Source organism: Myxocyprinus asiaticus, chromosome 36 (genome assembly GCF_019703515.2).
Source record: "Myxocyprinus asiaticus isolate MX2 ecotype Aquarium Trade chromosome 36, UBuf_Myxa_2, whole genome shotgun sequence".
Lineage (NCBI taxonomy): Eukaryota > Metazoa > Chordata > Actinopteri > Cypriniformes > Catostomidae > Myxocyprinus > Myxocyprinus asiaticus.
Window position 1 is genome coordinate 9,066,119 of NC_059379.1, and position 15,125 is coordinate 9,081,243.

Genomic DNA, 15,125 nt, shown 5'->3' on the forward strand with positions numbered 1-15,125 from the left:
CTAGATATATCATTTTTATTTGACAAGGAATCATTTGTTTTGCCTCTAAATGAACATTCTGCAGGGGAGAGTGCTTTTATATAAACTACAGCTATGCTCAATGCATCATCATGAACCAGATGAACAATCCAATAATGTATGCATTAAACTCACAATGTCAACAATTTCTGGTACATTATCCAATTTGATAAGAAATTGGTTTACTTGCCACTAAAAATTTGCATTCTGGATGGGAAAGTGTTATAAACTGCAGTATTACTCAATGCATTATATCAACACAAAGATCGATCTTTCAATGTTTCAATCAAACTAACTCAGAATGCTGACAATTTTAGACACCGTTTTCCATGCATAATTGTTTTATATCCATTTAAGTTGTTACCGAAACATTGAACAGTGAAATCGATAACAACAGCTCCTCCGTCTTTCCTGCAATCGTCTCCATTATCTCACAGGAGACAGATGATGTGAGCTTCACTGTCTTCTCTTTGGCTGTCGCTGCGTGATATCGTTCTGTATTTGCATCAAGTTGAAATTTTCTCAACTTTGTCTCGTCGCTTGACACACCCACATCCTTTTGCCACTGGTTGCTGTCGCTCGTGTCGCCGGAAGTCGCCAGATCTCATTGAAAATAAATGGTCTCATGTCGCTAGCAGCGACAAAATTGCTGACAGTGTGAACGAGGCTTTACATAGAAGCCGCATCTGCAGCTGCTGTATAAATGTATTTACACAGCAACAATCGTGTGAAACAATGCGCACAAATGTTATATTTGTGGAAATAACATTGCCAACTGTTGTCTTTATACTGCTGCACAGCTGACAGCGCGCTGATTGTTAAAATGTGCCTGTGCGATTGCCAGATATTCAATCCGGGAATCATTATACATGAATAAGACGTTACATTTCCATTCATTAGTGCCTATCATCAGACCTTTTGGTGACCGCGGTCCATTCTTAAAGTATCCCAAAAACACAACCCGTGATTCTTTGATTTTTAACCCGCGATTGTGTTTTCAAATGAGCCCAGTTTGGCATGAAACCCTGGCAACGCTGCAGTCACACGCTGCTGCTGATCTGGAGAAGAGAGAGCGAGAAGACGCGTTTGCAGCATGCATCAGCGCTGTTCAGAAAAAAACGTATGCCTCATTTTGTGGTCATTTTGAGAAGTATTCTACAAGTATTCTACCAAAATTTTATAAAGTAACTGTATTCTGAATACAGGTGTTTGAAAACGAAACGGGGACTGAATACAGTTACTTTATTTTTTGTATTCTGAATATGTAACGCCGTTACATGTATTCTGTTACAGCCCAACCCTGCACACAGTATATATATTATACACAAACACACACACATATTTGAGCTGACGATTTAACATTAATTAAGTGCGATTAATTGTATGAAACATTAACACAATAAATCACGCTCCCGCCTTGCCAAACCAGTGAGAGCAACAGGCAGTTCACCCTTGGCAGATGGGTGGATACAGAATACAGGGTTTCAAGAAGTATGTTTCAAAGTTTAAAACTACATTTAACTTGACACAGTGTCTGTCTTAAAAACGGTTTATTTACAGTTTATCTAGTCATAACCGAAGTGCTTTTAGGACATTGTGTCAGTGAAGTTAACCTGTCATTCATTAACAGACATTTAAGGGATAGCCCACTCGAAAACATAATTTACTCTCCCTCAGTCCACGTTATTGCCTTTTTTTTTTTTTTTTTTTTTTTTCATACAATGAAAGTGAATAGTTACTGAGGCTATCACTCTGCCTAACTTTTTTTTTAAAAATGTTATGTGTTCTACAGAAGAGCAATATATGGAACAACATAAGGGTGATTATATGATGACAGAATTTTCATTTTTGGTGAACTATCACCAGTCAGTTTCAGTAAATGTCACCACATTGCTTTGAAATGGCACCAAAATATGAACTCACACAAACAATTACTTTTGACATGGCTGATCAAGCAAAATTCATTCTTGCCACCTTTGCAAATACAAGAGCAAATCACACCAGCAGGGATGGCTCTATGTCTATAATTTTTATACCCCATTTGTTATGATAAGTGTTTAAAGTCTGGTGGGGGTTGGTCAGGGGCTTTGGGAACCCCTGCGAGGACGACACCCCACTACCTCGCAATCCTCTCCCCGAGGCTCCCACTGACTTGTCCCAGGGGCTAGTAACCCAGACAGCACTCGGGCTTGGGCCCACCAGCCTGGTCGCCTGGCAGACAGAGGGTAGATCAGTCACACTCGTCCCCTGTGGTTAATGTTGATTCCATCTGAACCCTGATTTTTTTAGTTTATCACCTCGTATTTTCCCTAATAACGTCTGACATTTATAGTGTTACTCAGCCTTGCAATGTATAGAAGATCTCTCCTGCAGTGATCTCGTAATATGTCGTTAATAATTTTGCAATATGTCGAGCATGTTCTCATCCAACAAAAAAAATTAATGGCTATACAAAAAAAAAAAAAAACCTCTGTTTTTCCTTACACTTAATCATCAAGGGAAACCTTAAAAGGAATAGTTCTCCAAAAATGAAATTATTATTGTCATTATTAACTCACACTCAGGTAGATCTGAACCTTTATGCTGTTATATTGTATGTGGAACACAAAAATCTTCACACAGAAGTTCACATTGACCACAGCTGTCAAGCTCCTAAAAAGGTCCAACAAACAACGTAAAAGTAGTCTAATAAATGTATATATTCTTTTTAATTATTTCTTCTTTTGTACTTCAGATATTAACAGCACAGCAGTAAGTATAGTAGGGCTTAAAAGAGAGAACCAAGATGAGACAATTACAAAATTGTGTTCATGTGTTGTTGCAGCAGTTACCACTAGGGGGAGTCTAACCTATATGTTTTTATCATACCGTGTATTGACTCTAAATCTATTTATCTTAAATCCTAAATAGCTAGTCTAGACAAGATTGGGAAAAATAATTTATGTTGCATGGGGTACAATTTTGAAATCATGGCACAGAAACCACGTTGATCGGTGAGTTGGATTTGCATCAGAACTGATAAATGTGTACTACGGGGCTAATGACCACCCTAGTTCTTATGGACCCATTCAGAGAAGTCATTTAAGTGCTAAAAAAGGAAACACACACACACACACACACACACACACACACACACACACACACAGGTTCCATAATTCAATATAAACTCAAGCTTTCAGAGGGCCACTGTGTCACTCTATGATTGATTAAAAGAGGCAGAGGGGGAAAGATTGTTTGATCTTTGTTCTTGACAATACCATCTTCTAATTCTTCTATCATCTATTATTACCATTCCTATTTTACTATTTACAAAAGGTACAAAAGGCATCAATAATTATATTCAACATACAGGTGCATCTCAATAAATTAGAATGTCGTGGAAAAGTTCATTTATTTCAGTAATTCAACTCAAATTGTGAAACTCGTGTATTAAATAAATTCAATGCACACAGACTGAAGTAGTTTAAGTCTTTGGTTCTTTTAATTGTGATGATTTTGGCTTAAATTTAACAAAAACCCACCAATTCACTATCTCAAAAAATTAGAATATGGTGACATGCCAATCAGCTAATCAACTCAAAACACCTGCAAAGGTTTCCTGAGCCTTCAAAAATGGTCTCTCAGTTTGGTTCACTAGGCTACACAATCATGGGGAAGACTGCTGATCTGACAGTTGTCCAGAAGACAATCATTGACACCCTTCACAAGGAGGGTAAGCCACAAACATTCATTGCCAAAGAAGCTGGTTGTTCACAGAGTGCTGTATCCAAGCATGTTAACAGAAAGTTGAGTGGAAGGAAAAAGTGTGGAAGAAAAAGATGCACAACCAACCGAGAGAACCGCAGCCTTATGAGGATTGTCAAGCAAAATCGATTCAAGAATTTGGGTGAACTTCACAAGGAATGGACTGTGGCTGGGGTCAAGGCATCAAGAGCCACCACACACAGACGTGTCAAGGAATTTGGCTACAGTTGTCGTATTCCTCTTGTTAAGCCACTCCTGAACCACAGACAACGTCAGAGGCGTCTTACCTGGGCTAAGGAGAAGAAGAACTGGACTGTTTGTTGGTCCAAAGTCCTCTTTTCAGATGAGAGCAAGTTTTGTATTTCATTTGGAAACCAAGGTCCTAGAGTCTGGAGGAAGGGTGGAGAAGCTCATAGCCCAAGTTGCTTGAAGTCCAGTTTTAAGTTTCCACAGTCTGTGATGATTTGGGGTGCAATGTCATCTGCTGGTGTTGGTCCATTGTGTTTTTTGAAAACCAAAGTCACTGCACCCGTTTACCAAGACATTTTGGAGCACTTCATGCTTCCTTCTGCTGACCAGCTTTTTAAAGATGCTGATTTCATTTTCCAGCAGGATTTGGCACCTGCCCACACTGCCAAAAGCACCAAAAGTTGGTTAAATGACCATGGTGTTGGTGTGCTTGACTGGCCAGCAAACTCACCAGACCTGAACCCCATAGAGAATCTATGGGGTATTGTCAAGAGGAAAATGAGAAACAAGAGACCAATAAATGCAGATGAGTTGAAGGCCACTGTCAAAGAAACCTGGGCTTCCATACCACCTCAGCAGTGCCACAAACTGATCACCTCCACGCCACGCCGAATTGAGGCAGTAATTAAAGCAAAAGGAGCCCCTACCAAGTATTGAGTACATATACAGTAAATGAACATACTTTCCAGAAGGTCAACAATTCACTAAAAATGTTTTTTTTTTTATTGGTCTTATGATGTATTCTAATTTTTTGAGATAGTGAATTGGTGGGTTTTTGTTAAATGTGAGCCAAAATCATCACAATTAAAAGAACCAAAGACTTAAACTACTTCAGTCTGTGTGCATTGAATTTATTTAATACACGAGTTTCACAATTTGAGTTGAATTACTGAAATAAATGAACTTTTCCACGACATTCTAATTTATTGAGATGCACCTGTAGTCTCAGAACAACTCATGTAATCATGTAGATATCGAAATCATAAGCTTTTCTACAACTTAGCTTGTATGTAAAGGTCTTACATTTATTCCTATAAGAGACCAACCAATAAACATACAGAATTTCTAATCAACACAGTACGGGCATCATAATTTATCTAGCCTCCTATCCAACACTTAATTTGAAGAAATGTGAGTGAGAAATTCGGTTACTCATTTAATATGTATTTATACAATACAAACGACTGATGTCAATAACCTGTATTACGCTTCCCTCGTCTCATTCCAAATCCCAATGTTTTATTTCTTCTGTGCTACACACAATTTATTTTCCTATTAAAATCATTGTTAGGTTTATGGTTTGGATATTGAGGTTAGACTTTATGGTTAGGTTTAGGTTAGGGGTTACACTTGATGAGATCAGGTTGTTATCCTTTAGATCAAAAAGGTTCTTAAGATCATGAGAAACATAAATTCAGTCACGTGTGTCCAGACTTTTTGGTACATGCAGAATTAAAGCTTATGGTTACATTTATAAAAAGAACACAAGAACAAACCAGCACCAGCAAAACAAGATAACCGGTCTGATCTACTGCAACTTCTGCATGTCAGAACACGAGATCATACCAAGTAAAGAGAAACCAGAACAAAAGAGTCACAATGCACCATGAAATACAGAATCATATCCATTTTAAGTCAATGTGATGTAACCCAGCAAATGTTTGCTTGGTGTCAGTGAGCAAAGACAAACTGCAGCCCTCCTCCCTAGGTGCTGCTGCCAAATTCATTTGAAAGCAAGATGCTGTGTGGTAGAATTTTCTGAAAAGGCTTGTTTAGTTTTTAATCATTTGTTTGTACAGTTAAAGGCTCCACCTGTCAGGTGGATAACTTGAAGCATTCAGCGGTTGGCAACGGAAACAAAAGCAAGTGCTCCTGTTGCTCAACAAGTAGAGAATGGTGCTAGCAGCTCCAAGGTCATGTAGTACAGTTACATGCACTTTAAACATTTGATTTCAGTCAGACTAAAACAATAATTTGTCTTTTTGAAATGTGATGTAAACAGGGCCGGCCCAGGCTCTATTGGCACCCTAGGTGAGATTTTTAGATTGGCGCTACTCAAAACAACGTAAAGAACAGTTTTTCATGTACAAAATATTTATTGCTTTTTTTTTTTTTTTTTTTCTTCACATTATCTGTAGCTGAAAATTACAGCAAAATTCTGCACCTGCAGATTAGGACATTGATGCAGCATTTTGTGTGTTTGCTGGGATTCAAAGAAATCTGCTTCCCCATTTACAGTATTAGACTTACATATTCAATTGAGCAGAGGGGTGCAATTGTTTTGGTACAGGGGCCACATCAGCTGTTAAGTAGATCCTGGAAGAGAGAAGATAAAAGATACAACTATGCAGAACATTTTAAGCCCAGCAGTAGTAGTGCACTCAAGTGTATACAGACTGATGGGACCATTCTGTGATTGCTTGAAGTTTTGCTGCTACTTTTCTATCATGTGTTAGTAAAACTGAATAAAGGCTGAATACAATTATTAATTGTTTATTTTACCATACTTCAATGCAGTGGTAATTTAGTATTCAATTTAACACTCTACATCAGGAGTCTGGTTTAATAGTAAATTAAAATATTTGGAAATTATAGATTCTAAAAGCTTATTTTAATGTTGGCCGCAAAGTGGACCCGTTTACTTGTTTTATTCTGAAAACATTATCAACCAGTTTACACGCTCATGGGTCATAATGTGAATCTCGTCAATGGTTTGTTTGGCACCCCATTTTGCACACAACTGAATAAAAAAGGCTGCATAACACTGATAAATGATTACTGCCAGAGTAACATTCGCATACAGGTGTGAGGGACTTCAGCATTTTACCAGGGTTTTTCCTGAATAGTGAATGAGATGGCTGCCTCCGTCACATTTCGTGTCGCCTCCGACTGTCGACGAAACTCAGGCAGGCAGTCACATGCACGGATAGACCCTAAGTGGTGCTCAAGCACCCACCCTCTTTCACCAGGTAAGTGCCCTTTTTGCAAGTAATTTCTTAATTTTTAATTTATATTTTAGTTTTTATTTAAAGTTGGCCATTGGCATCAATTCTCAATTAAATGTGTGCCCGACATCTGCATTTAAGTTGTAATTCTGTGAGACCACAGGAGCCCCTGCCCCTCCCCCTCTTTGACATCCTTTGTCACAGCCTCCACACAACATCGAAGTCTACCTGACCAGCCTTCATTTGTGACAGCCAGGAAAGGATAATGTTTGCCCTAAACTTCGACATTGTTTGCCACTGCTGTGAAATTAAAGCACTATAACAAAATCTCCATAGAGCCAGCAGAACTTAAGCAATAGCCCTCCATTAAGCTTAACAACAAGCAAGCTAATCAGGCGTTGGCTCAAAATAGCATCGTGCAGGGTCGGAAATGCCCCCAAAATTCAGTATCTGAATTGCTCCTGTTTGAGTTGTTTTTTTTATATTGATAACATAACATAGTCAATACTCTGTGGTCACCAGAGGCGCCGGCGTGATCACCTGACTTTTTCCCTGATAACAGCTGAAAGAAATACTCCGTCATTTTTGGTCATACAGATAAGAGTAAGACATCATTCGAAATGATAGAGGGTTTCCTTTTATCTGTGTACACTCACAATAACAGCAAAACGGTGTGGTTTTGTAAAATAAAGAAATCATACAGGATGCGCTTTCTGCCGTCTCGGTCTCCGTGATCTTCTGTCTGGAGCGTGTCACGAAAATGAACCTAAACTCAGCGTATTCTTGCCTCGCAGACATGAGAAATAGGTCTATAGAAAGATTATATGGTCAACCCCCAAGGTCGGTGAATATTTTTGCTTTATTGATTTTGCTTTATAAATTAATTTTATTGAAACACGAAAAACTTAAAGAAAAAGATATTTCTAAATTCAAATTGCACTTTAAATGAAATGAAAAAAGCAATTAAAATAAAGTGATTAAAAAAAATCTTATATATAACCACCTCCCCAAATCCAAACATTTGCCATCTCCAACGGCCCCATTTGCCATCACGCAAGTATCAGTACGAGGCAACAGGTGAAAAATGACTAATAGCTACGAATGAAAAACTAAAGACAATTATAAATGTAAAGATATTTATAACAATCATCATCATAAATAAGCCTAATAAATTCCCATGTATTCCCAAAAAATGCTGCCAAATGTGTGTTCTTATCGAATGTATTTGTATTGCGTTTGGTAATGCAGTTTATGCTGCCTAAAGAAAAAATAAAACTCAATTTTAGGTTCAAGGTGAACGTGTCTTGTGTTACTTTATGATTTAATCACTTTCGTCTTTGTTTCTTTAATACAAAGATATATATATATATATATATATATATATATATTACTGAACCTGTAGAGTTGCATTCACAATGTGTAAGAGCGAACTGCTCCGTGTAAATAAATCGAATTCAACTCGCAGTACCTCACGAGATGATCGGAGATCATTTGCAGCATTCTCATAGATTACCTTATTCTTCCAAACAGTTTTCAGTTGAATGAAACAGAGAAAAAGGAGTGTTAACTCTTTACTTGCGTTTGCTGCATGAAACAGTGTCCCGTTGCACGCCTCTGAACAAACAGCGAATTAGACATGAACATTGACAGCTTTTCTTTTGTCTGTTCTTAAAAATAAAGTGTGTTTCTTCAAGTGCGTCTTTTTGACTAACAGCATTTATTTTCATGTGTCACTCCAAGATGTCTTACAGGTCACCAACTTGTTGCGGGTAGATGAGCAAAATTACTCGCACATGAAATACATTTGGACAAGAAGCTTGTGAACTGGATTGAGCCTCGTCACATTTTGCGGGTGGCGGGTGCTATATCACACCCTAGGTGCACATAAAAAATAACGAATGTTCATAAAATCTCTGTGTGTGGTACATCAGCAAAATACTCCACATGAAAAATCCGCATTTGGCGGGTGTTCATTTCAAACCTTGTTCAACAGGAGTAGGCTGTACGACAAATACGGGAGAAAGGAAATCAAAACAGTGTCATTGACTTCAAGCTTTTCAATCACACTCACACTTTCTGTAGGAAAATTATCACAAAAAAGTTTTAAACGATCATGTGTTGGTGAATGGTGAGATACCTGGCGAGCCACTTGATTTTTAACAAAGAGCCACTTGTGGCTCGCGAGCCATAGGTTCCCAACCCCTGATCTACGCGATCAGTCCAATCCAAGCTGTAAAACAGTGGCCAGTTGGTCTCTACACATCGTCCCTTACCACCATACCCACGCACATACCTGAGATCAGAGATTATCTTATTATTGGTTTAAAGGGTTAATCAAGTTTGCTGTCTGTTAACTATAAATGAACACATTAGCTGTTATGTAGTATTAAATGTCGAAAAGGTTAGCTTTTTTAATTAAATATGCTATAAGTTGATAATTGTCATTTTCTTCAATCATCTAATTATTAGAACACCTAAAATATGTTGCTTGTAAGTGGAAGGCATGGTACAAGTATATGTGTGCACATGATCAGGATGGTACCACTTCTGCCTCATTTTGAGCCAGGAAAAACCCTGTTTTACAAATAACACAAAGAACAAACATATTCCTCTCTCACTTGGTTTTGCTTGCGTGTCCCCTCCATGTGCGAATGATGTGAAGATCTATTGGGATTTTACTAAAGTTAATCACTGAAAAGGTTTGCTCGCACATGCAGCCTCACAAATGGACATGGAGTGGCTGCATCACACATTTCTTTTAGCATAATATTGCACTATTTTGCGCCAAGTATTTTATTTTTTTAGAAGAGGAGAAAGTGTGCACTCGCATGTATGATTGCCAGATTGCATAAATTAAGTATAACAGGCGAAATTTTTCTATTTGTGCATGTATAAATCTCTGATTGGGGTGTTACATCTATTATCTGGCAACCCTGAGAATATTAAAATCTTGTGGATGTGCAATGGGTCCCAAAGCCAGATAAATGAAAGATCTAATAAAAAACATTCATGATAAATCAACCCGCGGGCAGTTGTTTGCCCTGGTCTGCAATTGAGGGTGCTCTAAGGTTCATTTGAGGGTGCTTAGCATGAATGCTTTAGACCACAGTCCTAATCATGGTCTCTTTTTTGGTGAAGTGAAAGCAAGCAGCAATATAACTGAAATTAAAACAACATTATAGAAGCTTAAGTTTATTTTAAAGAAAATACACTGCACTTAACTTGCACTAAACTTAAAACAAGAAAAACAGCCCACAGTGTCCGTGCCATTTAAGATGTTCTAAATAAGCTATTTCAAAGTAGTAAATAAACATCAATGGCTGACATGAACAGTTGTTAACTTGTGATTCTTACCTTTATATTGCTCTTTCTTTCTGCTCCTCTTCTTTGTGCCACTTCATGCCTTGTGCACCTGATAATTTGGTACTTTTTTCACTCATTTTGTCCACATATTATAATGATCCGATTATAATATAAATCGCATAGCACTAGTGCTCAACATATGGGTAGAGGGGCTCACAGTCGTCACGAGAGGGCGCACTTCCAAAAAAAAAAAAAAAAACTCTTCTGTGGCGCCTCTCTGTCATTTTGCGCCCTAGGCAACAGCCTATGTCGCCTATGCCGTGGGCCGGCCCTGGATGTAAATGCTTTAGTCAGACTGAGGCCATGTCCATGCTAATATGCTTTCGTTAAACTCAGGGTTTTTATTTTAGTTTTTCAAAGTATTCCATTTTCTGCGGATGAAAACAACATTTGTAAACATAGCAAAATCAATGTATTTTCAAACAAAAGCGTATTAGTGTGGACTTCCAGAACACAGCCAGTTGGACAATCAGACCTAGATAACAGGATTATATCTTGGCTTTTTCTAGCATGTAATCATATTAATCAGAAACAGTTAGCCTCTGTATTGTCCACATACTTCGAAAGACAGGTGACACACAACATTTCTTTAAACCAGAAGCAACACAACCAAGGTAGAGGTATCATGGCGAATGCTGAAGATAAATTTCTGGCCAAGCATAAAGCAGCTAAACACAAATTTGACACAAAAGGTCAACTGGAAAATGCCTGTTATTTCCTCAGCTGACGTCCTCCCTTCAAACATTTGATTACGCATATGTGTCATGTATACTTGGCCAGACTCCTAAGGATCGCACATACATATAAACTTAAAAGCTTAAATGCGCTGAAAGTCACTTTGGATGAAAGCATCTGCACAATGCATATGTGTAAAAGTAAAGACAACATTTGTACTAGATTGCATTGACAAATCTATACAGAGTACTTGGCCATGCCTCCTTTTGCTCAGCCAGTGAAAACACCTTTTGAAAAATCCTCTAAATATCTTCAAGCTTCAACTCATTCTGCCAGGAATATATTCACACACATTCAGCGGCATCTCAGTGTGCTGCACGCCATCTGTCTGACTACTAAGCTGTATGAATGTTGGGGAGGTGGGTAATCTACAGTACAGTGTGGTCATGTGGGGTATGCATAAAAACCGTGCAGGGACACAGTCTGTAATTGTTCCCTACTTAAGCGAATCAAAGCCCTGCTCTCCGCACGGGCCGTGCAATATGATTGAGCTGTCAGACACAATATGCTAATTGTCATTCTTAAGATGCCTGGCAGACGGCTGCATTCCAGAGCCGTGCTACTGTTAAATATAGGTCTCTTTATGTGAGTCGAACCTCTTGAATTCAAGTTAAGGGCGAATAATCCATTTACACAAGCGTCTACAAGTACAATGGCAATGGCTCCTTTCACAGTTTGAGAACAGGGATGTTTCTATGAGAACAAAATTGACGGACAGAACAACAACTATTTGTCACATTTACTCTTTGATCATTCACAATGAGTTACAGTGGCTCCAGTAAAGTATTTTCATACTTAGGCCACTCTTAAAAATGTCTGAATGTCATTGCAATAGATGCAAAATACTACACCGAATGACATCTGCAAAAACAAATTATGCTAGACCTTTTCTCAGAATCAATTACACTTTCTGAGCCATTTTCGCAATGATTTAAAAAAATAAAAAAATAAAACTGGTCTCAAGGTTGTTTTAGTGGCTGTAAGAAGTCAAGTTACCCTCAAGTTCACACACTTCGGCAACAAAATCTTAATGTTCTCTCTTTGCACTGTCAAACAAACAATTGATAGCCAGTGCTGAAGCATTATACTAATCAGAAATTAGCATAATTAATTCTGATTCAAAGTAATGCCCAGCATCACTGCCAACAATGTTCAAATAAAATTTAGCATTATAAATTATTATACAAATCTACAAATGCAGCATAGTATAACAGAAAAGGAGACGTTTACAGCGTTTCAGGAAATGCAGAACATTGTAAACTGTCAAATACACATTGCCATTTCTATGTCAAATTAAAAGCTCCTTGTGAAGTCGAAGTGAATACGACAGCACTTTCAGGTGAGGTGAAGTAAACAGGACAGAAAAATATTACTTTTGTATAACGCAAATCTAATAATCAGAATAATAATGATGATCAGCATTATATTATAATAAAACCTTTTTCATATAAAAATAAGTCAGTGAAGTAGCTTTGCACTCCTTGTTCATTTACAAAAATGTATTAGTAAAAACATTTGAAGGATATTTTAAATAATGCTTTTATTAAGCTATTATGTATTATTTTAAATGAAATATAAAGTGCATATCAATTAAAATGATTAAATTTCATTCTCCCATGTGTTTATTAATGAAGAACTAATTATTTTAAATATATTTTTAATGTCTTTAAAATATTGAATCTACTTGGCTACAATGGCTGTTTGGATGAAATGATGGTTCCTCTGATTAAAAAAAACAACAACTTTTGAGCAATTTTAGAGCAAATACATAATTATCTAGATATATATCGAATATCATCAATAGGCTGAAAAATACAGAGATATCATTTAAGACATATCGCCCAGCCCTACTGCAGGCTGAAACTGAACTTTTGACTGGATGTTAGGAGTGAATTTGTCTGCATAGGAAAACTACTGCATGCTCCCTTGCTCCCTTTTTGTGAATGACTTAACCTCAAGTGTGCTGTATTTCTGCACTGTTCTCAGAACAGTTCGAAATGCACCTTATTTTCATCCTAACTCCATATAAAGACTCTAAAAGCAAAATTTGTCAGCTTTTGGATGAACCCATTGATTCTCACCGTGATAATGCACGGTGAATATTGGATTTCTAATGAAAAAATAGCGCTATAGTCCACGTCAGTGGTCGTGTATTTCGCGATAAATCAATGAAACAGCATACCATTTCGCGACAAATCAGTGACATTTTCTGAATGGCATATCTGATGAAACTAGAGACTCTTAGTTTTTTTTATTCAAACAGGTTTTGGTGTAAACACTTAATGAGGTTTCTTACTAGATGTAGTTTTGTTGGCATTTCTCCGAAAGACAGTTCAGAGTGTTCTGAACTTAGATCAGTCAGTTTAAATGAAATTAAATTATGCATAGTATATAGCGAAGACAAAACACAGTCCACGCAGTAGAACGCAGGGTCACACGAGGTTAAAAGAGAGTCATTGTGCATTTGTTTTTAAAAAAAGTTCATGTGATAACTTACTTGACTACACGTCAGAGGCTTAAAAATCTGATTTAACTTAATAGGCCCAGAGGTGTAGTAGTGTCTGAAGAGGTGGGCATACTGTGAATTTATGGAAGAGGTGGGATTCGAACCCTGATCTCCAACGTGAAAACACATACACATACCTTCGTTACACCCAGAGCTATTACAGCTACACATGGGTACACAGTTTGTCGTAAAATCCTGTGTTTCCACCAGACTACTGGAGCGCAAATAGTCCCTTAGTTATCCAATCTCTTAATCCACTAAATGTCTAACCCATTAACCAGTTTAATGTCTCTGCTACATCACAAAAAATTCAAACATGCCTGCCATCATTTGATCAGCAGTTGACCACAAATAAATCTGTTGTGGCTGTCTTGAGTTTGGTCTGAGCAGTGGTGGGCAGAGTTAGTGTAAATATCCTCTGCCATCAAGATGGGCTATTTGCACAGTGTAAATAGACACTCTGCTATTATTACTCTAACTAATAAACTAATTCATAATATGTAATTAGCTGTTAAGCATTTTAGCTAATATGAGTGTAGTAATGGTCACGGCAACACATTATCTTGTATTAATATATATAGTCTACATAAAAATTAATGGTTATTTGTTTTATTTGTGTACTATAATGTGCTTTTCTGTGTACAGTGAAATTGTTTTCCTACTTAGAAATATAAATTGAAATGATTTGATATCATGAGAAAAAGGCACCACCAACAGTAGTAAAAGGCACAAAAAAGAGCATCAAAAACTAGCAGGGGTGCAATAACATGCAGTATTTTCACAAAGTTTAATTGCATAAGTTAAATATATATATATATATATATATATAAGTGTATGTGTGTGTGTGTATGTATACGTTTAGCAGGGAAATAAATAGCAAATTATGGTTACTCCAGGGATGCTTGTGCATCAGACACTGGAAATGTCCTGCCCCTTACTGAAATGGAAAATATTATTGGTTAGCAAATATCCAGTTATGTCTGAAATGAACGTTCTGATTGGTGGATCGGCTTAGTCGTTTGTCTGTCTTGCCCATGCCATCAGTTGCACTCCCGCAGCTCCGTGTGCATTTAGAGAGAATCTCTGTACACAAAAAAAAAAAAGAAATCAAAAAATAATATATATATATATATATATATATATATTTATTTATACGCACACACACACACACACACACAAAATACACTCAACAGTGCTGCAGCATCGTGTTAGTAGATTGAAAAAGTTCCGGCTCAAAAAACGTCTCGCTGTTCTGGCGCAAAATCCTAAGAAAGATAGGTGGGCATACGGCATATGCCCTAGACTACACTACTGGATAGGCCCATTCTGCTTTGATCTACCAGATTACAGTGAATATGCCATGGCAGGCTAGAGAATGGAAAAGTTGAAAGGAACTCTAGGGCCTGCTGGTTGGGCAACATTCTCCCCCCAAAGATCAGGCCTCTAAGATTTTTTATGGTTAGAAAGCATTACAGTGGAAACCACTGGGAAATTTTGCGCAGCTAGATAAAAGGCAAGTAGTTAAAATTCAGTGCATAAAATGGACATGTGCAAATGTACCATTA